The sequence below is a fragment of the Elephas maximus genome, chromosome 6 (genome assembly GCF_024166365.1).
Source record: "Elephas maximus indicus isolate mEleMax1 chromosome 6, mEleMax1 primary haplotype, whole genome shotgun sequence".
NCBI classification, from domain to species: Eukaryota; Metazoa; Chordata; class Mammalia; order Proboscidea; family Elephantidae; genus Elephas; species Elephas maximus.
In genome coordinates, this window is record NC_064824.1 from 49,582,126 (window position 1) to 49,599,226 (window position 17,101).

At 38.8% G+C, this 17,101-nt stretch overlaps 1 protein-coding gene across 1 annotated transcript in view; it reads left to right on the plus strand.

Moving 5' to 3' along the window:
* The window catches only part of FMNL2 (formin like 2), a 347,858-nt gene that overhangs the window by 51,510 nt on the left and 279,247 nt on the right, over nucleotides 1–17,101 (plus strand).

Here is a 17,101-nt window from a genome sequence, read left to right on the forward strand (position 1 = left end):
TGAAGATGTGCAGTCTTGGAAACCCTATGGGGCAGTTCTGCTCTGTCCCATAGGGTTGCTATGAGTTGAAATGGACTCAACAGCAGTAGGTTTGCTTTTAGTTATAGAGCCAAGAGCCATTTTCAGATTCTAGAACCTCCACATCCACACCTCACTAAAGACACTCAAAGTAGTCATTTCTGTGTTCTTAAACTATTTAAGACAGGCATTCCTGACCTTCCTTTCAAAGTCATTTTTGGTGTTCACTATCAAGGAGTTCTTGCTCGTGTTTACTTTAAATGCCCCCTGACTTTGCCCATTTTCTTTAAACATTTCTTCTTTTTACTGAAAGAGTTTATTGACTTACTGATAAATAGGCTTTATATGTTAAAAATTAGGAAGCCTCTGGTTTATCATCTTTTCTTAGGTGATAATAATTCTTAAAGATTCTGTTGGCATTATTTTGCACTTCCTTAGTAATCTAGCTTAGAGCTGAAAAGACATAATCGAGCTTAGCTCTCCTAGAGGAGGAACATGCTTGTGTACTATGTACTAAAGATCAGTTTAAATGACTCAAGATAACTGACCAAAGAAGTGTTATCTTCAGGTCTGTTCTACCTGAATTTGAAGGCTATCTATAATAACAGCTTAATAATTCATGAGCCTAATGTCACCGCGAAGGTCCCTGGGTAGTGCAGAATGGTTTGTACTTGTCTAGTAAATGAAAGCTTGGCAGGTCTCGCTCACCCCGTGGTGCCATGGAAGACAGACCTGAAGATTCTGTAGAGTATAGCCAAAAAACCCTATGGAGCACTTCTACTCTGTAATACGTGAGGTCGCCATAGGTCAGAACTGCAATGGGTTTGGTTTTGGTTAATATCACCAGGTTCTTTTTTTAATTGTAAATTTTCTAATCCACTGTAGGACCTCTGATAATTTGTGTGCAATTCTGCAAAACAAAGGAAGTTAGTGTCGCTTTTTAAGAGGTTCATAAACTGAAGTGGCATCAGAACAGTGAACCATATGCTGAAAAGGATTGAGGTAGTCACATTTGAGGATGTCTGTGGCTCTCCGGTTTTCATTTACAGAGCTTGTGTATATGTATATATTTTTAAAAATGTTTACTCTCAGTCCTCACTAAATATTGTTAAAAATATCTAAGTTAATGATAGCCAGCAGCACGAGACAAAAAAAGTACTGTTACTGAAAACCAAAGACTCAAGGGCGCAATTATTCCAAAGGACTCTCGGACCACATGCACCACAGCCTACATGATCCTGAGACCAGAAGAACTGGATGGTGCCCGGCTACTACCACCGACTGCTCTGACTAGAATTGCAATAGAAGGTCCCAGACAGAGTGGGAGAAAAATGTAGAACAAAAAATCAAATTCATAAAAAAATACCAGACTTACTGGCCTGATAGAGACTGGAGGAACCCCTGAGACTATGGCCCTATGACATGCCTCTGACTTGGAACTATAACCATTCCTGGAAACTACTTTCCAGCCAAGCAATAGGCCTATGAAATAAACAGTAATACGTGAAAAGAACGTGCTCCATAGAACAAACAATTATATGAAACCAAAAGGGCAACATTTGCCGAAAAGCATAGGTGAGAAGGCAGGAAGGGATAGGAAAATCAGATGAAAGGAAACGGTGAACTCAGGGTGGAAATGGGGAGAGTGTTGACACAGTGTGGGGCTTGCAACCAGTGTCATGGAACACTTTGTGTACAATTTGTTGAATGGGAAATGAATTTGCTCTGTAAACTTTCACCTAAAACACAGTAAAATATCAAAAAATCATATTGTTATGGATTGAATTATGTCCCCCCAAAGGATGTAGTCCTAACCCCGGCTACCTATGAATATGACAGTTTTTAGAAATAGAATCTTTGAAGATGTTATCAGTTAAATTAATACGAGGCCATACTGAAGTAGGCTGGGCTCTAATTCAGCCTGAGTGATGCCCTTATAAAACAGAAGAGGCACAGAGAGACAAAGACAGCCATGTGAAGATGCATCTACAATCCAAAGAACAATTGGGCTACCGGAAGCTAGGAGACTCAAGGAAGTGCCTTTCGTTAGATACTTCTGGAGGGAGCATGGTCCTACTGATCCTCTGAATTTGGACTTCTAGCCTTCAGAATTGCGAGACTTTAAATTTTTGTTGTTTAAAGCTGCTTATTTTGTGGTATTTTGTTACAGCAGTTCTAAGAAACTAATACAGATACTAAAGAAATTGAGTCATGAGTAAATTAAAAGTACAGATGTTGAGGGCTTTGGTTGGAGTCTAAGTGCAGTTTTCCAGTTCAAAATGAACTGGGTTGGTGATGCTAATGAAGGGAGCCTTTTCTTTCACAAAGGTTCACGTAGTATGAGGGAGATACTTATCTGAATTTTTAAATACACCTCTTAGAAATTAGAACAGATTTATCTCCTCATTTCCGATGCAAAATTAAAATGATTAAGGTAAATTACTCAGTTAATATATGAAAATACATGACTTCTGTGAGACAAAAGCAAAGAGGATGTTGGGAACTTTCACACCCTGGTTTGAATGGGTTGTTCCTGTTCTTTTTGGCTAGGCTGAGGCATGAATAAATACTGTAGCAATGGTAACCACACCCTTGTTGTGTTTTATTTCTTCAATTCCATCTGTTCTTGAAACTTTGACTAAAGCCCACATCCCTGATCTTCCAGGCTTAATTACAGCACTGTATTTCGGTGAATTGAGCCCAGAAGCAGAAGTCGGCGTCTGTCTAAATGTGATTAAATCACTTTTACCTTTTTGGCAACTTCACTTTTAACCTCAAAGTATAACCTACGAGTGCCAAATAAACACACTGGAAACTGGTAGTGTCCTGGGAAATTCTGAAGGAATTAAGGGTTCGCAACAAGCACGCATAAAAGCTAATTTTTCAGAAAGCAGTTACTAAGGAATTGTCTAAGTACAAAACAACTGAAGGCAGTGGAAGTAATTGAATAGAAATTCATAAAGAGCTGGGAAGGAGGGGAGCTCATCAGGTAATGTTTCTTGTGTGTCAGGTTGGGAGGTGTGATTGGGATGGAGAAGTGAAAGGGGAACATGTAGGAAGGCACGGTGGTAGGAGTGAAAGCTGTGTGGTTGCAATGGAAAGTTGATTCTCTTATTTGGTACCGTGAGTTCCTCTTGGAGGAGTTAGAAATAAGGTTAATTTTCATTCTGAATGAGATATCTACTTTCCCATATTTCTAATAGGGGTTTTGAATATAGCGACCATGGCACCAGATCTGTGTGTCATACTATTTATTAGATGATGATTTTGCTCTTTGACTCCTTGAAACTGGCCTTTTTCTAGAGTACAGCCTGTATAGTCTTCATGAAATAACTTTTGAGTAGAGCACATACCACAATCTGACCAGGAATAGTGAACTTAAAAGATACAGAAGACTGACAGCTGGAAACTTTTTTTTTTTTTCTTGCAGCCACATAGAGCCTGGAAAATAGTCTACTCACATCCTTAATTTTGTCAACTCCTTGATTTCATTTGCCACATTACCAACTCCCTGCTATTTAAAATCAATCATTCTTTAATTTCAAGTTTCTGTGCTATTTCCGTATAGCTTAAGTGAGATTCTCTGCTTAAACAAAATGACAGCTATTTGTATAACATGTTCGCGGTACCTAAATGTTTTTTTTTTTTTTTAATTTTACTTTGTTAAAAGAAGATTGACTTTTCAAATATCTATTTTCTCATCTCTCTTCATCAGTTCCTTTTGAAGTGACCAAAGACACTCAGGTTCTTACTGTGTAATATGGGATAAAATTGCTTAAGACTGAGAATTACTCCCTACCACTACTACTCACAGTGGGAAAGCACTTTTCAGACTCCCTGTTGGATGATTGGCAAGAATAACTGAGGTGGTTATTCTTTTTCCCTCCCCAGATCTATTCTCTGCCCTCATTTTGGGATGGGCGGTAGTGATGACCTGACAGGTTATATCCTCCAGGCTTCCTTGCTCTCTGGCTTCCAATGGGATTGACCAATGGGAGTTGCCTTCAGAGTTGAAAATGGGAGGACAGAGAGATACCAGGTGTCACTTCGCTGCTCACGTTTTTGATGGTGGCTGTGTCCCACCAGGAGTCCCTGAATGGTGCAAATGGTTAAGGTGCTTGGCTGCTAACTGAACAAACGGTTGGAGGTTTGAGTCCATCCAGACGCACCTTGGAAGAAAGTCCTGGTGATTTTCTTCTGAAAAATCAGTCATTGAAAACCCTGCGGAGCACAGTTGCACTGTGACACATACGGGGTCACCATGAATTGGGCTCGACTTGGTGGCAGCAAGTTGGTGGTGTCCCACCAAGATAGGGCCCCTGCTGGCTGGGCCCTTTTCCAAGGCTCTGGCAGTGTTCCTTCCTCCTCTTGTTTCTTTAGGTTGCTTTCTGCCTGAATATCCCTAAAAGAGCTGAACAGAAGATTTCAAAGGGCAGCTCGAAAAGACAGTAAAGCACTATAACGAAATGTGCAAAGCCCTGGAGTTAGAAAATCAAAAGGGAAGAATACGATCAGCATTTCTCAAGTCGAACTGAAGAAAAAATTCAAGCCTCGAGTTGCAATATTGAAGGATTCTGTGGGCAAAATATTGAACGATGCAAGAAGCATCAAAAGAAGATGGAAGGAATACACTGAGTCACTGTTGCAAAAAGAATTGGTTGACGTTTGGCTACACTGAAGGGAATGGTGAAAAACAAGGCTCCAGAAATTGACGACTGCGTGTGGAGATGTTTCAGCAAACACATGGAACACTAGAAATGCTCACTTCTTTATGCCAAGAAATCTGGAAGGCAGCTACTTGGTCAACTGACTGGAAGAGATCCATATTTGTGCCCATTCCAAAGAAAAGTGATTCAGCAGAATGCGGAAATTAGCAAATAATATCATTAATATAACATGCAAGCAAAAACATTTTTTTTAAATATATTTTGTGTTTTAGGTGAAAGTTTACATAGAAAATTAGATTCCCATTTAACAATGTTTATACAACTTGTTCCATGACATTGGTCGCATTTTTCACAATGTGTCAGCATTCTCACTATTTTTATTCTGTTTCCATTAATTTAGCTTCCCTATCCCTCCTTAGCTTCTCATCTTTGTTTTAGAGTAAATGTTGCCTGTGTGGTCTCATATAGTTGATTATTTAAGGGATCATAGTGTTCATGGGTGATATTGTTTATTTTATAAGCCAGTCTATTATGTGGATGAATTGTGACCATTGGGAGTGGGTTCAGTTCCAAGTTCAAAGAGCATCCTATGGTGATATTCTGAGGGGTTCCTCTAGTCTCCGTTACTCCAGTAAGTCTGGCTTTTGTTTTTTTAGGAATTAGAGTTTTGTTCTACGTTTTTCTCCCTTTCTGTCCAGGACCTTCTGTTGTGTCCTTGGTCAGAATGGTCAGTAGAGGTAGCCAGGCACTATCTAGTTCTCCTGTTCTCAGGCTAGAAGAGGCCATGGTTCGTGTGAGGTATTAGTCCTGTGAGATGTCCCGTTATATCTAAGGAGTATCCATAACTGCCCTGTATGTGGTTTATTATATATATATGTATATATGAATATATATGCAGTGCACATAAACGTATATACACATATGCCTATTATGCCTGTACGTGTACACCTGTATACTCACATGTGCCTTCCTGTACATATATATGCATACACATCTACCTATGTAACCATACACGTATGTTTTTGGTGGTGGTTATTCTTGCAAAATTGTATGCTACAGCATTTACCAAAATTATCCCTTATTTCTGTGTACTTCTTGAGTGTCTTGGTTTAACTTGGACAGGTTGTGCAGACTTCACACATATTGGGTATTGTCTCTCCCATCACCAAAAATAACAAGTGTCTGGTATCTAGAAAGTGATTCCCCTTCCTCCTCCTCCCATCCCTGATGAACATTAAAGAACATTGCTTTCTGTGTGTATATCTATTCTTGACTTTTTTATAAAACTGAGAGAATACAGTGTTTGTCCTTTTGTGATTGACTTGTTTCACTCAGCATAATGTCCTCCAGATTCATCCATGCTATATAAGATGTTTTTCGGACTTCTCATTATTCTTTATAGATGTATAGTGTATGCAAGTAAAATTTTATTGAAGGTAAGTCATAAACTCTTTTAGCAGTACGTTGACAGGAAAATGCCACAAATTTAACCTGGATTCAGAAGAGGACGTGGAATGAGGGATATTTTTGCTGATGTCGGGTGGATCTTGGCTGAAGGCAAAGAATACTAGAAGGGTTTACCTGCGTCTTATTGACTATGCAGAGGTATTCGACTATATGGATCATAACAAATTATGGATAACATTGTGAAGAATGGGAATTCCAGAACACTCAGTTATGCTCATGGAGAACCTGTACATAGACCAAGAGGCAGTTTTTCAAACGAAACAAGGGGATGCTGCTTGGTTTAAAATCAGGAAAGGTGTGCATCAGGGTTGTATTCTTTCACCATACTTATTCAGTCTGTATACTGAGCAAATAATTTGGGAAGCTGGACTATATGAAGAACAGGGGGTCAGGATTAGAGGAAGACTCATTAATAACCTGCGATATGCAGATGACACAACCTTGCTTGCTGAAAGTGAAGAGGACTTGAAGCGCACTTACTGATGAAGATCAAAGGCTACAGCCTTCAGTATGGATTATACCTCAACATAAAGAAAACAAAAGTCATCACAACTGGACCAGTAAGCAACATTATGATAAACTGAGAAAGTATCAAAGTTGTCAAAGATCTCATTTTACATGAACCACAGTCGACGGCCAGGGAAGCTGTAGTCAAGAAACCAAACGATGTATTGCATTGGACAAATATGCTGCAAAAGACCTCTTTGAAGTATTAAAAAGCAAAGATGTCACTTTGAGGACTGAGGTGCGCCTGACCCAAGCCATGGTATTTTCAGTTGCCTCATGTGCACACGAAAGTTGGATAATGAATAAGAAAGACAAAAGAATTATTGATGCTTTCAAATTATGTTATTGGCAAAGAACATTGGATATACCATCAACTTTCAGAAGAACGTACAAATCTGTCTTTGAAGAAGTACAGCCGGAATGCTCCTTAGAAGAGGATGGCGAGATTTTATCTCCGGTAGTTTGGACATGTTGTTAGGAGGTACCAGTCCCTGGAGAAAGACATCATGCTTGGTAAATTAGAGGGTCAGCGAAAAAGAAGACGACCGTCCATGAGATGGGTTAATACAGTGACTGCAACAATGGGCTTAAACATAGCAACAATTACGAAGATGGCGCAGGACCGGGCAGCGTTTTGTTCCGTTGGACATAGGGTCACTATGAGTTGGCACCCAACAACAATTCCTTCTTGGTTTCTCTTAAACAGCCCCTCCCATCTTGGTAAGTCGTAATTCAATCAGGTCTTTTCGCTGCAGTTATGAGCTGCCTCTATGTAGAAGTTAGTTGGCATGTAAGACATGTGGTGTGTAGTGTAACTAAAAGGTGTGTCACCATTTTAATATAAGAAAACATATAGTGCATTAAATGTATATGATTACAAGATATATCTTGCTTTCAGATACATTAAAATTTGAAAAAAATCTTAGAATTAAGAAAAATTTATCAACTGATTTTTCATTGTATTAGTAATACTATCATGAATATTTTTGTATATGAACTTACGCATATTCCCCATTATGTTCCTAGGGTAGAGAAGTGAGTTAAGTGACATTTTTTGAGACTTGCTTCTTCTTGCCACATTGCTTTCCAGAAGGGTTGAAGTACCACCAACAATGCCTGGAATGCTTGTTTCAACATACCTATGACAGCATTGTGTACTGACTTTAAAATTTCTTTTTCCTGATTTGATAGGCAAAGAGATGCTTTTAACTTGTTAGTGAAAATGAACATGTTTCATTTAGTAGCCAGCTGTATCTTTTTTTTTTTTTTTGCTTTTTAAAATGTCCTGTGCCTATTCATTTATTGGTCCTTACTGTTTTTCTTATGCATTAGCCCTTCGTATGTTGGAGCTAACTTTTTCTACGAAGGGCTAGTTGGTAAATACTTTGCGGGCCATATAGTCCATTGTAGCTACTCAGCCCTACTATTGTAGTGCCAAAGCAGCCATACACAATAGGCTAATGAAGAAATGTGGATGTGTTCCAATAAAAAGTTATTTATGGACACTGAAATTTGTATTTCATATAGGTTCTACACGTCATGAAATATTATTCCTCATTTTTTTCCCAACCACTTAAAAAATGTGGAAAACATTCTTAGCTCACGGGCTTTTCAAAAACAAGCAGGTTAGATTGGCCCGTAGTTTCCTGATCGCTGATTAAATGATAATTTATTTGATTTGTTTTGACTGTTTCCTACTTCCCTTTTCAGATCACATTTTTAAACCTGCAGAGGTTGAAATTCTTTACATAATCAGATTTTAAAATTTCTGATCGTTTTTGTCATTGTTCTGAAACTTAGAATGTTTTTACTAAAGTTTGAAATGAAATACACATGACTTAATTTTAACTTTAGAAAATTATTTTTAAATGAATTAACTCCTTTATCCATCTGGAATTTATTTTGGTGTGCAGTGCGATTTAGAGGTCTAAATTAAAAAAATTTTTTTTTTCCAAGTAGCAAACCAGTTATAGATCATTTTTGAGTGCTAATTAAAAAAAAAAAAAAAAAAAATTTTTTTTTTTTTTTTTTTTTTAACAGTTAGTATTGGGTTCCCCAGCTGGGTTTTGGGTGTTTTTCATCTCAGCCTTGCCCCAGGATAATTCCCTCTTTCCATTTATGTATAGGGCATGCAACCTGTGAAATAAGTCCCAACTAGATTTTCTTGGTTTGTGTGTTTTTTTTTGAGCTGGCGTTTACAGAATAGACATTTGGAACCCCTCTAAGCACAGTTGATATATGTGGAAATACTTGTTCTTAGATCAATTAAAAAAAAATTATTCTTTTATCCTTATTTTATACATATGTATTTTAATGAAGAATGACAACCTGATCACCCACATTAAGAAAGAAATGTGATATTAATGGTTTCTGTTACAAAACATTGTATGTCAGTTCTTTGCCTTTGCTAAGCTATTGACTCAAGTTTTTCAGTAAAATAAGTTATTTATTTCAGATTATCCTGTAAGGTTTCGTAGGAATTATCTTTTATTTACTTGTTGTAGGTGTGCCGAAATGACTCTAAATATAATTTGAGGTTAAGCAAAAACCTGTTATACTGAAAATTACAAAACTAGCTTTGCAGGAATGGCCCTTTCTTACTCCTGAAATTTCAAAACTCATCTGCTCCCAATTCAGTTGACCATAGGAATAGATAGGACACTTCTGTTTTCTAATAGCACCAAAAGTTATTCCTGCTGAAAAAAAAAGTTAGTGTCATTGATTGCCTTAAAACTTATTTCCCCACAAATCTGTAAAGATTAAAAAAAAAACAAAAGTCTTAATTTGTTGGTTCACAGAAGAAAAATTTTGCTACAGAAACCCTCCTTTGGTCAGCCTGTATTTGTAGTTAGAGCGTTCTTTCAGACTCAGGAATGTCTATGTTCAAGCTGCGTTGCCATGGTACTTTGTAACATGAGGTGGCAAAACCCACACGAGCTAAAGAGATGAGTAGTGTCCCATTGGGATACAGATACGGAAAGACAACTTGCCAGCAAATTCTAGGCAAGAGGTTGAACCAAATGTCTTAATCCAAAGGGGAAAAACTATACATCTCAGGGTGCCTTGGGTTTAGATGAGATTCATTGCTTGATTATACCCTCAATGGGCTGTTTAGTTTAGGAAACTAATTCCAATTTTGTAGTCTCTACACTGGTCCTCAACTACCAGCTGGACTGCTCTCTTAACGTTAAAAGTTAAATTAGATGTGATCATTTGACTTGAAATCTTAAACCTGTGCCTACGTTTCTAGCTAAACTACGGTGATATACTTGGAATTTTTGTTCAACTTTTCCACCCAGTATGAATTTGCAAAAAAATAGCAATGATTCAGGAATCATCAGGGTCACATGAAACCAGAGATAGTGTGGAAATCTCCTTGAATTCCTTTTTATAAGCCAAATTTATTTTCATAAAGCTTTAATGAAAGACTGTTTGCTCTTTGTGTAATTGGCCGGGCTTGGTCCTGTTCTTTCAAATACGCTTCAACCAAAGACCCAACTGTGAGATAAGTAGCGTAACTGAATTTGGGAAGCAGAAGAAATTTTTTTTTTTTTTTAGAGTGAAAGCAAAACAGTCATGTGGAATCTTTGTTTTGTTTTAATGATTTAAAATTTTTTTTGCTGTCTTTCGACAGTCAGAGAATCTTTGCCTAAGCCTATTTGTCACTACAGAGAGTAAATGGACTGTGTGGAGGATTGTGATGTCTTTTCTGTGGTTCTGTAAATGGAAGCCTTGCTGTTGAGTCATGGCATTTCTGTACAGTCAACTCCTGTGCCCACATCTCCCGCCTTCCCTCACTTCTGCTAGTATCTTGGATCTAGACTGAGCATTTGAACAGCTCTCCCTAAGTGTTTCCACATTGGAAAACCAGAAGGAGTTGGCTGGATATTCTCATTTTCATGGGAGGGGATTATTTCTCCTTTCTGCTTTAGAAATCATCTTATACTATACCTGATATTCGGGCCAAGCTGGCTTGAAAAGTCAAATAGGAATGAGTGTAGCTACTAAATTTAGAGAACTGATTTATAATTTCTTGATCTAATATAAGTGGGCAATATTGCCATTGACCATTTAATTACCTCAGTGCCTGCCAAATCTAGAATAAAATCCAAGGCTGTTTCTTAACCCCGTATGACTCTACTAGTCATTTCAACTCTGCCGGCTCATTTCTGAAGAGACCATGTTACCAAAGGGCCTGTAGGTCCCAGCCTAGATGGATCCTGTGTATTAGGGCAGATTTCCAGGCCTCTGGAAGTTTTTCAGAATTGAGATATTCTCTTGTCTATTTGTCTTTCCAATTAACACATATGCTTTTATTTAAGAAAGGGCTTAACTCTCTTGTCTCATTGATATTTTCTAGGCCCTTCTTTAAGTATAGCAAAAGGGAGATTTAAAATATCTGGGAAATTACTCTTTGTGAAGATATTCTTTTGTCTTAAACTCATCTTCATATGACATTTCCACTGACCGTTTGGAGTAACAGTTATTCAAAGAGCCTTACCTAACGTGCATTTTTTTTTTTTTTTAAACTTGTGGACCTTGTGTTTCCTCCCTCCACCCCACTATCATTTCTGAAGCTCTCTAAAAGCTTACTTTGCTTAAGGGATCATAAGTCCAAAGAGGTGGAATAACTTGGCATGTTGTTCAATAGTCTCTGAATTTGTAGACTAAATATATCCGTGCTGTGGCTCCTCCGGAAGATGTCATCCTTTAAAATTGCAGTTAACACTATTGTAAAATTGGCTGATGGAAATGACATACTAAGATTGTTTTGGTTTTAACTTTGCTTTATTTAAGGATGTTAGGGTTGATGTGATCCTGCTTCACCTGGATATGCAGGGAGGAAAACTGAGAATTGAGAAGAATTTTTTTTTTAAAACAAATGTAGGAACTTGGTAACTGGGTTTGAAGAATTAAAAAAAAAAAAAAGTCACAATCACAGATGGTTCACCTGGGTAATTTGCAAGGAAACCAGATGGGCAGAATGTAGGGGGGAGATTTATGGAAATTTCCTGAATAATTCATTTCCTTTCTCTTTAACTATCTGAGCCATTTAGAATGAATTGGGCTTTTTGGATATCAGGATTACCTGCAGAAATTCGTCAAGGAGATTGCACTTTCCAGAATAAACATCAAAAGGGGGAGATTTATTTCCCTGTAAGAAAATGAGATGTGCTGGGGAATGAGGTAGAGTAGGTTGCGAATCAGGTGATTTCCTGGCCAAGATACTCAGCGAGTAGCCCCTCCCTACTTCCTTCTACTTTTTCTCTTTTTTTTTTTGCCCATTAGGGTGAGGTCTTTTAAGAAAAGGGGCCACAGTACTAAATCCTGGAAACTTCTGATTTCCTTGTTATTTTTTCCCTTAGAGCCACTGTTGGCATTAGTTAAAAAGCTACAGCCTTCTTGCTGTCTGACCCGTGAAGCCCTCTGGTCCCAAGCTTTTCTTGTTGTTTCGAGCGTCCAGCAGGCACGTGCAAAGATGGCTCATTGCCATTAGCCAGTTAACCAAACCAAACGAAACCCAACCCCTTGCCGTCGAGTTGATTCTAACTTATAGCTACCCTACAGGACAGAGTAGAACAGCCCCGTGGGGTTTACAAGGAGCTGGTGATGGATTTGAACTGCCAGCCTTTTGGTTAGCAGCTAAGCTTTTAACCTCTGTACCACCAGGACTCCCATTAGCTATTAGAGAGATGCAACTCAAAACTGCAATAAGATACTCTTGCTAGAGTGGCAATGATTAATAATAATAATAAAAAGTCTTGGTGAGGCTGTGGGAAGGTTGAAGGGTGAAGCATGACACTTATTGACTCCCCAGGCTAGGTTACTGTCTGGCCTGTGAATAGGGAAAACTCCATATTAAAGAGCTAAGTGGAAAAAGCATGAGATTTGTAGTCAGACCAGTTACATGACTTTAGGCAAAGTATTTAATTTCTCTGATCATCATTTGTAAAATGGAAATAATATCTAGTTCAAAGGGATGTGAGAATTACAAGTTCTCCCATGTAAAGTGCTTTTATACATTGCCTGGTACACATGGCAGGTCCTCAAGAAATGCTAGTTTCTTTCATTTTAGGCTTTTGGTAATTATAATTTTGGATGATTAAATAAACATTCAACTGATATTTTGTGAGCAAGTATTATTTAAGACTCCTCTAAGTCTTGAGGGGGGATTAAATCATGAATGGAGTGAGCAGGCACTATTTTAAGCCACATGTAGATTTTATGTAATTTAATCTTCTCTATAAAGCTATGAGGTGTGCATCATTATCACTTCTAATTTATAGATGAAGAAACAGTATAGAAAATAAGTTTACCTGGGCATACACACGGGGTGGCCATGGGTCAATCGACTCGATGGCGACTGTTGTTTTTGTTTTTTTGGTTTACACGGCTAGTAAGTGGGTAGAGTTAGGGGAGGCAGAAAGAGATAATGTAATGAATGTAACGCAGGGCACACTAGGGTACTTACTCTACAAAAAATTGAAAATGATCAGATGATTCAGAAGAGAAAGCAATTCTGTTTGGTTTGGGTGGGAAAATTAGGAAAGCTTCAGGAGGATACCGTTTAACCTGAATCTAGAAGGACTGATTGTGCTGTGGAGAGACAGAGAGAGGATCCAAGGAGAGAAGAAAGTGATGGTCACAGAGATGGGAAAACTTGGTTGTGCCCAACAGCAGGAAACAGTTTAGCTTCGTGAGGAGTACCAAGTGTGTGATTACCAACCCAGCGGCAGCCCCTGGCCCCTGAGCTGATGCTGGGATCCCAGGCCTCAGGTAGAGTTTTGAGCGCAAGGCTTCCCATGCCCAAGGCTGCCATGTGGAAATAGTAGAGGCTGAACTGAGAAAGGTTGACAGAAGTCAAACCAGAAGCCAGGTGACTACTTCAAAGAAAAGTTGTGGATCTGAAGGGCAGAGGAGTGGGAAGTGGTAAAACAAGACATGAGTGAGAATGTTTGAAGTGGTGGTTGAAAGGGGAGTCTGGAGAATTCTCTGAGCCAAGGATAGTCTCCGTTGTGTCTTTTTTACAGATGCTGGTAGCTCTGGATATGGGTGGGGAGCAACTTATTGGATGTTCTCTTTTTGGCTTTGAAGTGAAGTGTAGGAGACAAGAAGCTGGATGGGTAACTGAAGGTGGTGGTGTTGGAAAGCTGGAATCCTACATGCAGTGTAAATTTCAATTTGAAGAATTTGATGGATTGTTGATTTTTTTTTTTTTTAGGGGGAAAAAGGAGTTACTAATGGGGATTTAGGCTTTAGGAATATTGATCTGGTATTTTTGGGTGTTGGATGATACTAAGGATTGAATTGTGTCCCCCCCAGAAATGTGTCAGTTGGCTAGGCCATGATCCCAGTATTGTGTGATTGTCCACCATTTTGTCACCTGGTATGATTTTCCTATGTGTTATAAATCTTACCTCTGTGATGTTAAAAAAGCAGGATTAGAGGCAGTTATGTTAATGAGTTAGGACTCAATCTACAGGATTAGGTTATATGTTGAGTCAAGCTCTTTTGAGATATAAAAGGGAATTGAGCAGAGAGAAGAGGGGCCTCCTACCGCCCACAAAGAAATGCCAGGAGCAGAGCGTGTCCTTTGAACCCAGGGTCCCTGTGCTGAGAAGCTCCCAGACCAGGGGACGATTGATGACAAGGACCTTTCCTTAGAACCTACAGAAAGCCTTCCGCTGGAGCTGGTGCCCAGAGTTCAGATTTCTAGCCTCCTAGACTGTGAGAGAATAAATTTCACGTTGCTAAAGCCGTCCACTTTTGGTATTTCTGTTATAGCAGCACTAGATAACTAAGACAGATGAGATTGTTGTTTTTTTTTTTTTTTAGGGAGGCCATTTGAGTTAGCGCCTTTACATCTGGAGGTAGAGTTCATAAGACTTTGCAATCGATTTGATTTGGAGGGTGGGAGATAAGGAATAAAAACATGATCGTAACTTTTTTGACACTTTATTGTGTTCTGATGAAATTTCACACAACAAATTAGTTTCCCATTTAGTAATCTTGTACACAAATTGTTCTGTGACATTGGTCGCTACCTTGGAATATGTTAGTGCTCTCCCTGTTTCCATCTTGCCTTCTGTTTCCATCCTTCCAGTTTCCCTGCTGCTTCTTGCCTTCTCATCTTTGCTTTTGGGCAAATATTGCCCACTGGGTCTCAGATAGTTGATCTAAGGAGCAATTTCTCGTGGATGTTACTATTTATTTTATAGGCCAGTTTATTATTTGGCTGAAAGGTGACTTCTGGGAACCTTAATGTTTTTAATAATGTGTTTATTCATTTGATAGATACTTGTATGAGTTCTGTGTGGCACACAAGGGGTTAGGTACTGGATATAGAGAGATGGACAAAACAGTATGTGGGGTGGATGAGAAATAAAATGAAAAGTGGCTGTCTCAGGTTTTGAACCTGGATCATAGGGAAGGTGGTGTGGCATTTACTGAAACAAGGAAGACTGTGGAGGAGTTGACTTAGAGGCCCTGATGATGAGTTTTGTTTTTGATGAGTTGCATTTGATGTTGATCATGGCAGGTAATCAATTATAAAATTGGATATAATTTTGGACAGAGGCTGGAGATGGCAGTAGATGGATAGTGGGTCAGAAAAAAAATCAAGATCGTGTAGAAAATGAAGGGAAGAGGGCAGAGGACAAAACTTTGTGAACTAAGCTTAACTTTTAGGGGGCAGAAGGAAGATGCTGCAAAGATTGAGGAGGAGTCAGTATAACTTCTGTGTTTCTACATGATGTTTTCCTATGCAGTTTTCAAGTAACTTTTATGGCTTTAGAATCATAAGAAACAAGAGAGTTTCTTAACCTCAGCTGTGTTGACATTTTGGGCCAGATGACTTTTTGTTTTAGAGGACTGTTCTATGCACTGTAGCATGTTCAGCAGCATCTCTAGCCTCTACCCAATACATACTGGTGGGAAGCTCTGGGTGGCACCCCTTCCCCAGTTGTGACAATCAAATATGTCTGCAGACATTGCCACATGTACCTTGGTTGGTGGGGAGGGGGAGGGAGGGAGGAACAAAATCAAATGTAGTTGAGAACCACTGCTTTAAAGATTATGATTTTGTAATTTTGTGTTCCTTTTTCACCTATATCCCACCCAAACCACAGCTAGGGAGGAATTACGGGACAGACAATGCCAACAAAAGGATTGAACCTTTATTGGCTACAAGAGTTTGGTAACTTGGTTCTCAGAGTTTCAGAGAGGGAAGCATTGGAAATTACAGTTGTCCCTGAGTATCCATGGAGGATTGCTTCCAGGACCCCTCGTGAATACTAAAATCTTAGATGCTTAAGACCGTTATATAAAATGGTATAGTATTTGCATATAACCTACACACATCCTCCTGTATACTTTAAATTATCTCTAGACTACACAGCATTTACAATATAAGTAGTTATAAGTAAATAGTTATAAGGTCCTGTATTGTTTCAGGAATAATGACAAAACAGGAGGTGAACAATGCTCAAACAACGGGTGGGAAGAGAGACCAAGGGTTTGTGAAATGGCGGGAGGCTACAACAGGGTATGCCTACATATCACTTCATTTGCATGGATTCAGCATAGTGCTGGGTGTGTGGCAAATTCAAGTTTTGCTTTTTGGAACTTTTTTTTCATGCATATTTTCCATCTGCAAATGCAGAACCCGTGGGTATGGACTGTATTCTGTGAAATGGTTTTCTGTATTAGGGGAGGGATGGATTGGCAAGACTGCTTCATTTCAGCTCTCAACAGGCCTGGGCCTATGACATGGCTGTGCTTATGGACACTATTGTGGGGAACTCCAGCTCTGGAAGTTTAGGAAATTTATCAGTTTTAAGAAGAGTATTATTTTACAGAAGTCCCTATGCAGTTCTTCAGTGGTTTCAGGAAAAGCCATTAATTTAATTCAAAGAAAATGTGTGCCTTCATAAAGTTCCCGAACAGTTCATGTTGAACACTTCACTCCTGCAAATGAATTGACATAAGAGGTGTACACAATTCTAGTGGTTTCTACATACCTGGCGCATTACCCTTTTACCTAGTAGATGCACATGAGTTATTTTAGTTGAAATTCTGGCTGTCAGTTATCATTCTTCCCTTTTGATGTTGAAAGAAGAAGAAGGAGAAGTGCTGGAAGGCAAAAAGCTTTAGCTTAAATCTGTGCAGTATCAAAGAGCATGGTCATGACTGTCAGGAGTGTCCACATTTTCATCTGAAATCTTTATTTTTAAGATTGACCATGGATTTGGGTGTGCTTGTTACATCAGCAGAGGTCAGCTCTCCAGGTGCTCCTCACTTCCCTTTGAGTCTAAAATTGATTTCTGGCAGATGCTTGAAGAAGTAGTTATTTATAAATCTGAGTTTGGCCTACTAAGCTGTTCATAGGACTTGAGAAGTTGTTAGAAAAGAGATGTGCAAAGGAAAAATGGACCTATTTCTAA